Source organism: Lagopus muta, chromosome Z (assembly GCF_023343835.1).
Source record: "Lagopus muta isolate bLagMut1 chromosome Z, bLagMut1 primary, whole genome shotgun sequence".
In the NCBI taxonomy this organism is placed as follows: Eukaryota; Metazoa; Chordata; class Aves; order Galliformes; family Phasianidae; genus Lagopus; species Lagopus muta.
Window position 1 is genome coordinate 26,334,184 of NC_064472.1, and position 15,142 is coordinate 26,349,325.

Sequence of the window (15,142 nt, forward strand, 5' to 3'; positions counted from 1 at the left end):
TAGTATTGTGGACTGTTTCTTTCAACACTCTCAATTAATAGTGTTTTTAATTAAGGGTTCATCATAGCAGAACTATGTAGCAAGCTATACCTCTAATCTGCTTCTCCTCAAACTGCATTTCTTTGTAATTGCCAAGTGTCATATATACTGATAGAAAAAGAGGAAAATATGAATGTATCTGTACAGGGATAGTTTCTGAGAGAGAATGTTAAAAACAGTGTCAGCTTTCTTTCATTTTTTAGGTGAGTTGTGGGTAGCCATGAAGGCTCCCTTTTGGGTGGGATAAAAGGAGAGGGCTATTAAACTGTGATTCTGCCTTTGCTTTTCCCATCTGGTGTCTCAGATCTTTGTTCGGCTTTCTACTTGTTTTTCTCAGCTCAGGCCCAAAGGTCCTGGAAGGGTCACTGTGCTGGGAGCTCTGTCGGTGCCTAAGCATCCTCTGGAGAGCAAAAACAAAGGCAAACCATCTCCCCTTTACCTCCTGCTTGTAACATCCAGCAGTGTGTGCTGCATTTCAGTACTGTCAGAATCCCCTGCAGCAGCTGTTGGTGAGTTTTGGTGGGCTCCCCTTCTGTCAGCTTTTAGCAAGATGCTTCGTCTGAAGAAGGAACACACTGTGAATGCAAATGGCTGTTTGCTCCCCTCCCACCATCTCAGTCTTCTCCCTCTGGCAGTGCTGCCTTAGTGCCAGCTCCCCGCCCAGTCGTGACAGCTGGTTGATGTCCAAGGTCCTTTGTGCTGTTTCAGCTCGTGTCAGGAAACAGTTTGTCAGAGGATCAAAGCGCTGGTGGCCCAAATTAACTTTTTTTTGCCAAATCACAGGCTTGATGTTGTTGCAGTCTGGTACTTACAGGGGTTGCCAGTGCTGCTGATAAGGAGCGATTTCTGACTTCCCGACAAATTGCAGTGACGTTGGCGCAGCTGATCTCCCCTGGAGAGCCTCGAGGGTATGGAAGGTTGGTGCTGTGGGGTCTGCAGAGTGGGGGCAGTAAGATTGCTGGTAGCTGGTAAGCTCTGAAGTGTTTTTTGTCTAATGTGTCTGAGGGCAAAGCTGTAAGGAAGTGGTAGTGTCAGGATGCCCCAAGATAGGAGCAGGGAGCTGGTACTGAGCTGTTAATCAGTAACAAAGCAAATCATCCTGCAACAGCTTGTGATGCCAAGTAGTGATGTACACTGCATAAAAAAGAATGTGTTTATCCCAAGTGGAGAAGGACTCGCCCTTGATCTCACCGTCAAAAAATAAAAGATGATTTATCATCTGTTGCTCTTGAGAAGGAACAAGAAGGGAAGAAAGGGCTTCACCTTTACGCCTTCTCTTCTGTTCTGCCCCCTGCTTCACATCTCGTAGCACTACAGTGAAATGCTCAGTAACCATCACGAGGATAGCTGCATGACTTTTTTCTCACCCAGACTGCCACCCAACCACCAGCAGGAGTCCAGCATGTCTTCATGTTCCTCTGGCTGTTCTGGCCATCCTCTTCCGGGTTACCTGCATGGAGAGGGGCTTGTGAGCAGCCAGTCTGCCAAGAGGAGCTCTTTCATGGGAACTGATTATACTACAGCAGAGCATCATCAGTAGATGGTCTCAGCTTTTAAAAAAAAAAAAAAAAAAAAAAAAAAATCTCTTCACTTGCCCAGAGCAAAATCTGATGTGATTAAGAGAACATCTGTTCCTGACACTTCCATTCTTCTTCTGTTAGCTTTGAATAGCACACCTGAGGTTGAACTGCAGGTGTCTTCAGATTCAAACAGAGTAAAACATTCTTGCTTCTCCGATTTCACTGATGCTTGTATTTGGTGGTAAGGCTAGAAACTGCTGTCCTTTTCTCAGGGAAAGAATGCATCTGAGACTGCTTGGGTGGTAGGGAAGAAAAGCTGTTTGAGGAGGGGGACAAAAGGATAGAAAGCTGATGCGAGAAAACACAGCTGGCCAGGCTGCACATCTGCTGCATGCCCAGTGTGATTCCACGTAGTAAAGCCCTTTGCATTGTGATTGTTTGTCCAGCTGTCCTGCTGACTGCTTTGACCCAAGCAGTGGGAAGAGAGGGATCTCTGTTCTCCCTCTTTGCTTTGAGCTAAACAGGTAGTAAAAGGGAAATTGTGCCGAGAGTGCTTGAACAAGCAGAAAAGGATGGTGGGACTAGAGTTGCCCTGAGTTTATAGGTTGGCCTGCCTCATCTGAAATCCTAGAACAAATTTGGATAACTGCGTGCTTTGTTGTGTCCTAGCCAAATGGAGGGACAGCAGTCACAAATTGTATGAGAACTGTGAATGTTGTTTGGATTTTAGTGTGTGCTCTTGCAGGTGGATTTGTTCTTCAGGTTTTCAGGCACTGCTTGGCCTTGGGCAGTGTGTGCCTGGTTAGCTCCTGCTGCTGGGGCTTTTCTTCTTGGTGTGCAGCTGTGCTGGGCAGGCAGACTGCTGCCAGTTGCGGACAACTTGGAATCTGTGCTACTGTAGGCTGAAAGCTTTGTGAGGCCTGCTGGTGTTCTTCCATTATTTCTCCATGTCTCTTGTCATACTGCTAGTTCAGAGATTTTGTAGATTTTAGTTAACTGAGCACTTAGGACTACAAAGCCATCTCTCGCTTGCTTCTGGCTGCTTTGGCTGCTCATGTCTTGCAGTGGCGTGCACCTGCAATCAGTGTGTGGTTGTGCCCTTGACAAGCAAGGCCTTTCTCCCTCCTGCAACCTGTGTAGAGGCTGCTTATTTCAGAGAAACCTGTTTACCCAAGAGGCAATGCAAGTCACATTGTTATCCTCATAAAAGCATCTCTGTTTGTGCTGACTGACCCCCTAATCAAAATATCTGTGACAGATTAGATTAACCTGCTTCAAAATGAACGTACCCAAGAGTGAAGCTGCTTTTCTCTCATCTCCTGCAGCTGATGATGGGAATGATTCTTGCGAAATGTTTGTGTTCTCTGGTGCTGTTCTTCTGAATAAGTCAGGCCTCTTAACTTGCGGTGTTATCAAGGGGCTTGTTCCTAGATCAGCACACAGTCTGCAACCAGAAGCTTTGCACTTTGCATCACTGGGGTGAGGAGGAATTAATTAGCCTTCTTGCTAGCGGGTGTCCTCTTTCACGCTTCTCAAGTTGCAAAGAGTAAGAATGGGGAGAAAAAACCTCATCTGATAATCTCTTTTCATGGCCTGATGTTAGCCACCCTGAGGCTATTTATACCAAGCAGGCTGATTGGAATTCAGTCTAAATTTTCACCTGCTGTCCTCCTGGGGCCCAGGGCTTTTGCAGAGCACAGCAGTGGCAGTCACACCCTGACTTCTTTGCTATCCCCAGTGCAGTGGGGATGGCATGCCCACCTCAGTATCAAGGGCAAGAAGTAGCATTACTGCTGCCAGGCAGTTTAGTTGACATATATCAGGAATATCCAAGGATTTGCTTTGATGTGCCTGAAGAAGGAAGACTGTGGGGGGGCCTTAAAACAACAATAAAAACACATTTCCCCCTAACCCTCCATCTCTTTCTCCCTACCACTTGACTGTTGGAACGAGAAATAGCTTCTCTGCTTCATTTTGTTCCTCAGTAGTTGCTTTAAGGAAACACTCCTTTGTTTCTTGTTCCTGTTTTGATAGGGCACGGGTATTTGTTGAGAATAGAATATGGAAAGTTTAGAGTCAAGTCTTTCTGCCTAGCAAACATAGGATTTTTACAACTGTCTTTTAGAACAGCTTTTCATTAACAGCTGTGCATTAACAGCATTCATTAACAGCAGTTTTGTGGCCCTCTTAGAGTGCGTGAACATCCCCTGCCTTGGTCTCCCTGGAAACTTGTTGGTCCTGTTGTTACTGGAGGCTTACGTTGATAGCTCAGACGTATGTGTTTTGCTACAATGCTGATATAAGCTTCTCTTGACCCCTGAGGTTTCTGTGTAAGGTCACAACAGAGAGGCCTGAATTCCTGTGTTAATCACATCACAGCGGGCTATCCAGGATGGTTTTCCCAAAAGATTAACTGAAGGATACTGCATTGCTTTGAAACATGATCGTAGAGCATCCAGCTCTTGAGGATAGTTTCTTTCATGTTTAATCTATGCATTGATTCCATGTATTTTTGAACCATGTATGTCTCACTACAGTGAAATGTGAATGATGGCTTGTCATGTTAGCTGGCTGTTTGCTACTGCTTTGTAACACCAGCAAGTTTGGTGATCTCCTGTTCAGCAGCACAGCAGAGAAGCTCATTTCCTTTGTTCTGTAGAGGGTATGTTCTGAAGTAATCCAAGTGTGTCTGTTAAGCAGTTGTTGAAGCATGCAGTAACATACAGCTTCTCTACAGGTTTGAAAGCATAAAGAATTGTGCCTAACCAGTGGGTAGTAGCTGTGATTCTGCAGGCACTGTAGCAGATGAGCCTGAAAGTGCTGATATTGTTGTTCTAGGACCTTGGGATGCTCTTTCAGGGAGGGCTGTAAGCCTTACCCTGCTTGTAGCTTGGCTTATGCAGCAAGTAGCTTTTGGTTTAAATCCAGATGTGCTGAGAGCTGTGGTACCAAAGTATCTGCTGCCTTTTGAGCAACTTGCTCATTAATTATGGACTCTGGCATACACAGAGGCCTTCAGAGCTGCAGTTGTTGCATGCAGATACTGTCAGGGCTCCTGAAAACGTCTGTGGAGGTGTACACTAGGATGACTTCAACACTCTCTTAGGGTCTGCATGCTCAGAACACTTCCAAACAAAAAAGACTGTACCTCTACAGGGATGTAAGTAGGTGGTTCTTGCTGCTGATTCCCCTAGAGCAGTTGTCTGTACCATTGTTCTCTGTACTGTTCTGGAAACGGTCTCTTACTAATGATGCAAGGCTCTTTCTTCCTCTCAGAAGTGAAGCACTGATAAGTAGGTTTGGAAGAGTTTGTGCACCTGAGACTCCCCTCCCCCTTTTCTCCCCAAGCCCTGGTGTATGTACAGACAGGCTATAGATTACAGCACTGTTGGATGGACGCCCTCTATAATACTGTTTTCTCTCAGGGAGAGGTTTATGAAACAGTGTCATGAAGATGCATACTGCAGGGCTAAGGGGGAGGTGTTCACATTTTTAGTGGGTACTCCAGATGTTTATGTAATGTGCCTAAGCTTGCAGCAGAATATGAAATATTTGTGTAAGGCCCCCAGGTCTGTCCACGGATAAGGTATTTGTCTGGGCTTTGTGAACAACGCAGGAGAAGGAGTGTAACTGACAGGCCCAAATTAGTTTTATGTTCCAACTACTCCTTCCTGGCAGGATGTCTTGAAGTTGCTATCAAACCACATCTAAACTGGAATCTTAAAACTACAGTATTGACTTTCCCTTCTCCAGTATTTACTTGAAGAGCAAATATTGAAAAAGGCTGTGGAAATTCCTGTTGATAGTGGCAAGGAAGTGATTCCAACCAGGGCTTGTTGTAAGCTTGGGCCTTTGCTCTGTAGGGATTTCTGTGCTGTAGGTGCTAATTGTCTCTTGGCTACAAACCATTGTATGGCTCAGTCACTTTGAGCAGGTAACCTAGGTGAGGCTTAGGAAGGCTGCTCAGTCCTCTTTTAACTAAGTCATAAGAGGGAAGGTGAGAAATCACAAAATAAAGTTCCATGTAGTTTTCAGAACTCTGTATAAAAAAAAAAAAAGTGTGCATGGTTTAACCTCTGAACAAACCACTCTTTGCAAAAAGCTAAAGAAAAAAAAATCCCCAGTTTAAGATAGCTTGACAGTCTTATCTTGCGTTTTCAGGTACTTGTGAAATGAGCTTTTTTTTAAAAAAAATAGAGTTTTTACTTTTTATGTGATCGCTGTGACAACTCATGTTCCCTGAGAGCTATGCTTACCCTGCATACGGGAGAATCTTGGAAGCTGTGAGCTGTATCCAGAGCTGACTCTGAGACCTTGAGAGGCAATTCAATATGTTCATTGCTGTGACCTTCAAAAGCTTTGGTAGTCTACAAACAAAAAAGGAAAAAAGAGTTGGGCTATTTGAAATACAAACAAATGTTCTAGAATAATTCATCTCTCTCTCCTGAACTGGTGCTCCACAAGGACATGTTGCCCATAGAGCATGGGGAATTAGCTGAAATAAATACTGTGCGTCCCACACTTCTATTTCATTGCCTAAGATGGGCTGAATTAAAAACACAGCCTCCTTTGTGGGAAGAGGATGAGCAAGTGAGCTGCTCACATCAACAATATGTGGATGTTACTAAAATAAGAGGTGAACTGAGGTCATGGCAGCTGTAGGTGTTGCTGCATCACTCTTGTCCAGGAGCATGACATGGCCTTGAGTTGGAGGAGTAGGAAGACGTAATGTGGCAGGAGAACTCTGTGGTTAAACATGTGTGCACAGTTTTCCTCTGTCATTAGGAGCTGTGTTCCGCCTGTTAAGGAAGAAATGTGTTGTGTTCTGCGAGGCACCTGTAAAAGTGGGGAAAGCATGCATTTCCCTGGACTCTGACCCGAGCCACCGGTTCACAGCACTCAGCCTTCTGGTTCTGCCACCCGAAACTCAAAAGTAAATGCTGCTTTCCTAGAAGGGAGAGGAAGGCTGCCTGCACGTGACTGCACTGAGGAAAAGGCAAAGGTGTGCGGGAGAGATGGCACTGTGCAGGAAGGGGTGGATGTTTGGTGACAGGATGGGTGGTGTCCTGGCAGGCATCCCTGCTGGCACTGTACCCATGTGTGCCTGTGGTCACTGAGGAACAAAGCCACGGACTGAGCTGTTGCTGGGCCGGGGATCTGCAGAGCCCTGCTCTGTGCTGGAGGTGCTGGCGTTGTAACTGTGAAGTCCAGGGAAAAGTTATGCTCTAAAAACTTTTGTTCTCTTTCAGGGCCTCGTGAAAAATCTTCCTAATTGATGGTTTGGACATCATCTATGCCTGGAGTGTCAGTGTGACTTTTCCGTTCATATCTGTTCAAGGATGAAAGAATGTGTAGCAAATACCCGCCGTAATTATGCATGTTTCTAATGTTTCAGCTTGTATAATACCGCCCACCTTCCCGGGGAGGTCAAGTTACTGTTTTCAGGCACTGCACTTCAGTGATGCGCCGTGTTCTCAAGGAAAACGGTGGACTAAAGACCCTGTGAGTTCAGTAGTTTTTCTTTCTTGTGAAGTAGTGAGAACTGGTGGATTTTGTGTTGCTGAGTAGGTTTAAGTGTCGCCATCTAACATGCGGCTTAATTATACCTAAATGTGAACGTGCTTGTGGTGTGGAGTGGCTTGTGTATGAATGGCAGTACAAGTACTGCAAACTGTGTGTGTGTCTGTGAAACTCTCAGCAGTGCTCTGTTGGGACCAGACTGTGCACAGCCCGTGCAGAGCAGCCTGTAGGGCAGGAGCTGGTGCACAGCCATCACAGCGTGTTACTTTCCATCTGCAGCACTCTGGCACAGTAAGCAACACTGCAAAGCTCTACGCTGCCTCATCTCTTCCTCTGCCCTCTCCTTCCCCCAGCTCTGCTGGCTGCATTGAAGGTTGACAGCTTTCCAGGGAAAGTGGGTTGGGGCTGCTTTGCTCTGTCACCCCTGTGTTGTGTGGACTGTGTGCATTAAGAGAGGATTTCTGTAGTTCTGCATTACTCTTCCTGGCTGCTCGAGGGAAGTGTGTTTTAAAATCAGTTTGTGTATATGTTTCCTTCTTCTTCTTATCTAGTTCAAGAGGTTAGTTAGTGTTAGACTACAGCCCCCAATGTTTGGAGCCTGCAAATCCAGTGTGTAGTGTTATTACGGTGGTTGTCTCCCTATTTTATTTTTTTTTATGAAAGGTACAGGAATATTGAGACTTGTGCTGACCTTATTTTTGAACATTTTCTGATCTGTGGCATTGCTGAGCATGCTAGACATGATAACAGTTTCAATAAGAGTATCCAGACTGGTGCTGCATGTATTCCTATTGCTGTTCTTTTAGGACTAAGACTAGCTACTTGCTGTCATGCTCAATTTTTGAAGGATGCACTTAAATGTCTCAATAAAATGTCAAATTTCCCTTGAAATGCTATTGGGGAGAACTTTTTTTAAAGGGCTACTGGTGAGACTCCAGAGAATAATTTGTCTATTCCTCCAAAGGCCATGCACTTATTTGCTTACTGCTTCTGATAATCAAGTACATAAGAATGCCTTTTTTTTTTCTTTTTTTTTTCTTTTTTTTTTCTTTTTTTTTTCTTTTTTTTTTCTTTTTTTTTTCTTTTTTTTTTCTTTTTTTTTTCTTTTTTTTTTCTTTTTTTTTTCTTTTTTTTTTTCTTTTTTTTTTCTTTTTTTTTTCTTTTTTTTTTCTTTTTTTTTTCTTTTTTTTTTCTTTTTTTTTTCTTTTTTTTTTCTTTTTTTTTTCTTTTTTTTTTCTTTTTTTTTTCTTTTTTTTTTCTTTTTTTTTTCTTTTTTTTTTCTTTTTTTTTTCTTTTTTTTTTCTTTTTTTTTTTTTTTTTTTTTGCTACAACCTCTTACTGGGAAACTCAACTTATCTATAATGTGATACATGCATTTGTTAGTCTGGATTAGTTTTCTGCGCAAATGATAAATATGGAATGAGTTTGGCATTAGCTTTTCTTACTCAAGTCATTGATACAGACCCTCTCATGAGACAGCTGTCTTGTTTCTTTTTTTCCTTCTGCACAAGAGAAGCAGCACTGCCATGGCAGGAGCCCTCAGTGATGTATAATTGTTTATACTTCTGCAGATTAGTTACTGTGCAGCTCAGGAGGTTCACTAATGCTCTGTCTTCAAAGGATTAGGCTGGAAATATGGCATGCTCTCTCACATCTTAGTTTGGTGTGAGATGTTTCTTTGGAATGTAACAGAAGTGTGTGTACGATGGGGTACGGAGGGATTTTTCTAAGAAGTGCTTGATTTGAGACTATTCTACAACGGCCCTTCTAAAAATACTACACTATCTGTTAGTGATATGCCAAAACATATACTCCTAAGGAGATGGCAGTAAGATCTGTTGGAAAAATCCCACAAGTACCTGGGGAAAACAAGTATGAAAAAGCAGTGACTTGGCTGAGGTTTACTTTAATGCCAGAGGGAGACATTAGTCCTGTTGCCTTGTCCTGCCAGCTTGAAGCCTCAGGATGTTGTCAGACCCAAGGCAAAGGGGAGCTTCAGCCTTGGGAGCTGGATGTGGAGATGCAGGAGACATGGATTCCCTACTGTACAGCTTCTTGAAATGGTTAACCCACGTTAAATGCTTTATGTATGTTTTGTTTTTATCTCCAGCTGTGTTACACCCATGAATATATATGGTGATACCTGACAGCTTGGAAGTGTTCTCTTTTCCCTTGGGTATGGGGAAACAGCAGGAAGGAAGGGCAGTTTTTACGTAGGGTTATTTCTATTGCTTGAAGTCCAACAATTAACAGCTCAAACTCTTGTAAACATAATGGGCCCAAAACTGTTATTTCTGCAGATAATAGCAATCAGCTCTTTGTGACTGTTAAGATTGCTTACTGAAGCATGTTTATTCTTGCAAGCTGACAGAGTTCTTCCCCTCCCCTCCTGTTTGACCAGCTCTGATGGGACCAGGGGTTATGCAGGTGGGCTGCAAAATCCCTGTCATCAGAAGCAGCCTGTCTCCCTCCACCTGTGTCCCAACTGCATGTAGTAATTGACCAAGCAAGATAATGCTTTATAGCTCCTTTCAGTTTCATTCTCCACCCTTCCAGTTCTTTTTCACTTACGGACAAAAGGATGACCTTCACACCCTTCCTAATCTGTGGTATCCTCAAGGAAGCAAAGCCAGATTTATTAGGTACTTCCTTGCTTGTCAGAGGAGTTTCATGTTATGGTAATGCAGCAGAGCAAAGGATATAACTAGATAAAGGGTGTTTTTTTTTTTTTTTTTAAAAAAAAAAAGTAACTAGTGTATAGATGCTGAAGACATGAAGTGAAGATCGTCTGGTCATCTCAGAGTAATTTATTTCTTGAACCACTTCCAGGCAACTTGTTTCAGTTGTGACATTTCTGAAGTATCCTGTGGATACTTGTGATGAGTCAGAAGAAGTCACCTTTTTCTGGTTAAAGCTGAAGTTTCTGTTTACCAGCTTAAAATCTCGCCCAGAGCAATAGTTGTGTCTCAGAACTGTTTTTCTTGTCAAGTGAAAAATCACACTTCAGAAAGTCCAAGATGAATTCTGCTTTTCATCATGTGGGTTGTACTACTGAATCTGGACCGGTTTTGTTGGTTAGAGATCACAGAAGACCTAACACTTTATTAACGTGTTACTGTGTATCACCTGCAGATTTTCAGCCTTCGGATAAAAAAAAAACAAAACACCTAGATCTTTTGAAAGAGACAGTTTTTCTGTTGTCTCTGTCATACATATGCATAAAATGCCTGCAGAGTGAAACTCTTTGAGAGTGATCATGTAGCAAAGGTGTTTTTGACACCCTTCAGTTTTTCATTAGCTGATATGCTTTGCATCCAAGTGTAAGAATTGCTATTCTAACACATACTTCTCAAATGTAATTTAATTTCTAGTAAACTAATGATTGCTTTTTCCAATAATGATTTTTCCAGTAGTGTAGGATTGGTATTTGATAGTGCTACACCTGGTGGTTTTGAGTGTTTGTCTTATCTGATAAGAGCAAAGGGAGCTCAAAAGTTTGTGGCTCCATGCTGTAGGAAAGCGGGGTGCCTTCTGAGGATAACAGTTGTCCCTGTGCTTTTACTGAACAGCCTGCTTGTTCAAACTGATCACTTTCTCTGTGGATCTAGAAGGTTTCAGTTGGATACACTGCAAACCAGGGACCAAGATGAAGCTGTCCTTTTAGGCACTGCGACCTCTACCTGTGCTAACTAATTGAAATGTTAGAACCTGGCAGGCAGGACTGGCTCTCGCTTGTGTATCCCACTTACCAGCAATATGAGTCCTGTTGCTAAAGTAACTCATGCATAAATTCATGGGCTGTGCTTTTAGAAGGTATGCTTGGCTTGAGAGAAGCCATCCTGCCAGTCCTGGACTTAGGACTGGCCAGGAAAAGTCTGGTTTTAGGTGTAGATTGAGGAGTGAGGTATGGGTCAGGGGCTGTTCAGACATTGAAGCTGCTTGTTCAGATTAGCAGTGAAACACTTTTTTTCTCTGACTTGTGCTTGCTCTGTGCCACAGTAATTGACCTCTGATATCCATTCTGTGCTACTGGGTTGGCTGTGTTCTGTTGCAGATAGTATTATGTGCCAGATGTTCCTCTTTCCTCTTGCTTTCTGGTTGTTCAGAGGCCAGTTCCTATTGGAGCAAGTGCTTCAAGCTGCTACCAAGCACATTGTTCCTTATGGTGTGTTCTAACAAGTCACAGAAAGTTCAAAGTCCACTTGCAGTATGTGAAGAGTTGATCTCTGTTCCAATAGGAGGCATCAGTTATAACAGATAAGGTAGCTTTGGCTTTAGCCCAAGGCTTGTTTTATCACCATTACGTTAAAAGGGAAGCCGTGGAGTTTGGCAACACTAGGTGTTTTTAATGCACTAACAACTACAGTGGCTCCTTTATCTGCTGTTTGGAATGTACTAGCTTGTGAACATTTACATGAGCACGTACGAGCATACCTCCTCGCTCTGTCTTGAGATAGGGAATTGAATTGCTGTGTGTGAATGGCTGTAGTTAGAGGACTGGGAGACTCTCACCACTGTTAAAGTTGGCTTCTGAGGTGCTGCCCTGAAACTTCAGTGCTGAGGACAAGGAGACTGTCCACAATATACCCTCTCATGGCCTTTCTCCTAGCCCAACGTCCTTCATGATACAAACAAATTATTTTGCTATTTAGTAAGAATTAATGTAATGTATAGGTTGGTGTTGTCTACTATGGATTTTATTTAAATTTGAGACCTTTGTGGCATCTCCTTAGAGGAAATGCCCTCCTGTAGGGGCTCATACTTGGTGTGAGACTCCTCTTTAATGTGAATGACAGTGCTTGGAGGTGTGTTTGACCAAATAGCATGATGTGTTGGCAAAGGGAGATACCCGAGGCATCAGTGTAGTCGTGTTATCATGGCAGCATGCCCAGATTAATTAGTGTCTCCAAGATTAATTAGCATGGTGCTTTATGCCATGCAGATGGAGCCTTTGTTATTTTCTTTAGCAATTATGAGATCTTATGCCAGTTAAGTCTACCATGATTGAATATTGCTTTTGGATATGTGGTGGCTTTCTGTCCATAAGTACCACATATTCAACAGGAGACAGTGTCTTTACCTGGAGAAATGCTACCTTCAAATATGAACTGATTATATGAACTGATTTCAAAGTGGTTATTCCCCAGTAAGAGTGTGATTTCCCATTTGGTGCTATGCAGTGCATCTTTCACTGACTTCAAAGTGTCTGACACAGTATCTAAGGTGTATCTCAATATGTTATCCAGGTGTGTCCCTGCAGTTGAGGGGGCTGGGTTTCTTTTCAGGTAGGAGAATCTGAACATCTGCCGGAGGTAGGTGCACGTGGGAAGAGGTGTTAAATAATACTAAAATGGAAAAGAGAAGATTGAGCACATGTGTTACTGATCTATGGAGAACTTGTCAAGCTGGAATATGCCTGCGAAATACAAACAGTTTCCATGAAAAGTCTGTGCAAGTTTGCAGAATCTCTTACATAGCCAGCTTTGCTTAAATGGGAAGTATTCTCAAGCGTAGAGCTTCCTGCAAAGATGACGACTTTATCAGCAGATTTGCTCCTTTTGGTATATGTCATATCTCTGCTTAGTTATTTTTCTGTGTCAGTTCTCATTTCTGCTTTTCTTTGCCTCTACTTAGCACACAGTTCTGCTAATCAGTAAGTCAGTTTTCTTCCTGGGGTTCCATTTAAATTGCTGTTTGTGAGGCAGTTCAGAAGAACAACTATTTTTTGATACAGGAGACATAAATCCATTCTATACAGATTTAAATTGTGCTTGCGGTGTTGCATATATATTTTTAAATCTCCGTTGTGTCAGAATGTTTTTCTAATGTTTGATGTTTTGATTAACACCTGCTAGGTGTGGTTTATTCTGTCCTTAAGGGAAAAAGGGTGTGCAGCACGTTTTTTGTTTTGGTGGGGCTTTGGATGTGTAGGAGTCAAATGATTGCATTTGTTGTGATTATTTGGGCTAAAAGGCAAAACTGAAGCTTTTTTTCCCCCATCTGGCATGGAAAATGACAAAGTATGTGATAAATCTTATCTCCCAAAGGATTTCTGATTCTCCTTTCCAGTCTGCTTCTTGGGGGCGTCTGATTCTGTCACTTGTTGATCTTGAAGCTGGAGCTATGGAGTTCTGGCTTTTATGGTCATGTAGTTTTGCTGTCAAACTGATCTGCCCCAGACGTTGGCATAAAAACTTGCTTCAGCTGGATTACACAGACTACCTGGTACAGATTGACCTGATATGGATATGATGGCTGTGGGAGGACAGCCAAAGAGAAAATATTTTGAGGCAAAATTGACTCATGAGTAATATCTGAACAATCTTGACATCGTGTTGTGGGCACATAACGCTCTGGGTATGGTAACAGATATTTGAAAGACAGTTTTATTGCACCCTTGAAACATCAGCCTGGATGTGTAACTGTGACTGAACGTCTTGAAGATGAAGATGGGAATCTTGAAGTATCAAATTGAGGCTCTTACAGGAGTCTGTTGTAATACTGTTTTCTACAAAACTGGGGAATAGGAGGTTATACAGAAACACACTGACTGGTGCTTCCTGTTACATATGAATATGTAGTTCCAAGGATGTAACTGTGTTCTGTGATCAAGTTTACTTGTGCATTACACTTTAATGTTGGGTGGATGAATATATTTTTGGTCTTGGAATGCATTCCTATTGAAATGTAACAACTGTTTTTAGAGTGAGTAGGCAGCATGCATATAAACGTTAATATTTTGCATGAATGGTTGAATGTGTATTTGAACATACTGCAGAAGTGTTAGATGGAGGGAAGAAGGAATGGACTCTCACTTCCCTGAGGGTTACTTAAGAACACTGAATACCATTTTAAAGTCTACCTAATGCAACATTTGGGGCTTTTGGATTCCTGTCTTTTTTTTTTTTTTTTCTTCAGATGTTGCATTTAGGGATTGTTTCCCATGGGGGAGATCTTCTACTTGAGTTTTCCTGCAGACTTACCACACACTCCCACCCTCACAGACAGACCTAAATGAAGCTACATCATTTAAAACTATAGAATCATAGATTTGATTGAGTTGGAGTGGACCTTAAAGACCCATCTAGTTCCAACCCTCTGCTGTGCACAGGGACACCTTCCAATAGAGCAGGTAGGTCTAAGCTTCATCCAGCCTGGCCTCAAGCACTTTTGCATTGGTGCACCCACAGCCTCTCATGCACAAAGCCTTTGACACTGTTCTGCAAGTCCAGGTAGATAATTCCAGTTGCTCTTTCTCCATCCACTCTCCACCAATGCTGTTCCTGTTGCAGGAGGCCATGAAACTGAAGGTATTATTTGTCCATGGTGAAGTCATGTTGGCAGTCAGAGATTGCTGCTTTATTCTGAGCAGATCCAGGAGAACCTGCTCCATTACCTTTTTCTCCCTTATTAAAAATGGGTTATAATTTTCCTTTTCCAGTCATCAGACCACCACAGCTTTTCAAATATGAGGGATAGTGGCATATGTTAATCCCACAGTTTACTCAGAGCCCTCAGATGCATCTCATTAGATACTATGGAAGTGCACACGTTGTTCTTCTCTTGCAATGGGAAGTTCTTCATTCTCGCAGTCACTGGAGTTCAGATCCAGTTGCTCCTTCCTTATTCTCTTCCTGCATTCTCAGACCACATCTTCACAAGTTATGTGTTCCTGCCAGCATTACCTGTGCAATTTGGTTTTCTTTCAGTTGGGCTACAAGGCATTGATTTAACCCAGTTGATCTTCTGCCTCGCCTGTGCAACTTCTTGCATGGTAGGATTGAGTCTTGCAAGTTGGGATTGCAAGCTTTTGTGTCTGAAGAAAAATAAGTGATATTTTAGCTTGTGAAGACAGTTTCCCTTAGTAGGCTGTTCTGTAAACAGTGTGGGATTAGGACAGCCCATATGTGGATGCACTGATATATTTTGAGGACTTGTTTTGAGTACTGGTGTATTATAGTAACAAAAAATTATTTTGTATTCCATAAAACTACAGACATGTAAGCCTAACAGGTTGGGTCAAAAATGTTTTATGTTCTCATACCAAAGCTTTAGTGAAACAT

The 15,142-nt window shown here is 42.6% G+C and overlaps 1 protein-coding gene across 4 annotated transcripts in view; it reads left to right on the forward strand.

Moving 5' to 3' along the window:
- KANK1 (KN motif and ankyrin repeat domains 1) overlaps positions 1–15,142 on the forward strand; it is a 116,220-nt gene that overhangs the window by 12,758 nt on the left and 88,320 nt on the right. Inside the window, exon 1 of one of the 4 annotated variants that reach the window (XM_048930544.1) lies at positions 6,937–7,061. The exons of the other annotated variants lie outside the window; for them this stretch is intronic. The gene's annotated coding sequence lies outside the window, so the exon portion shown is untranslated. Of the gene's footprint in view, positions 1–6,936; positions 7,062–15,142 lie in introns of those variants that run through there. 4 annotated transcript variants of the gene reach the window in all.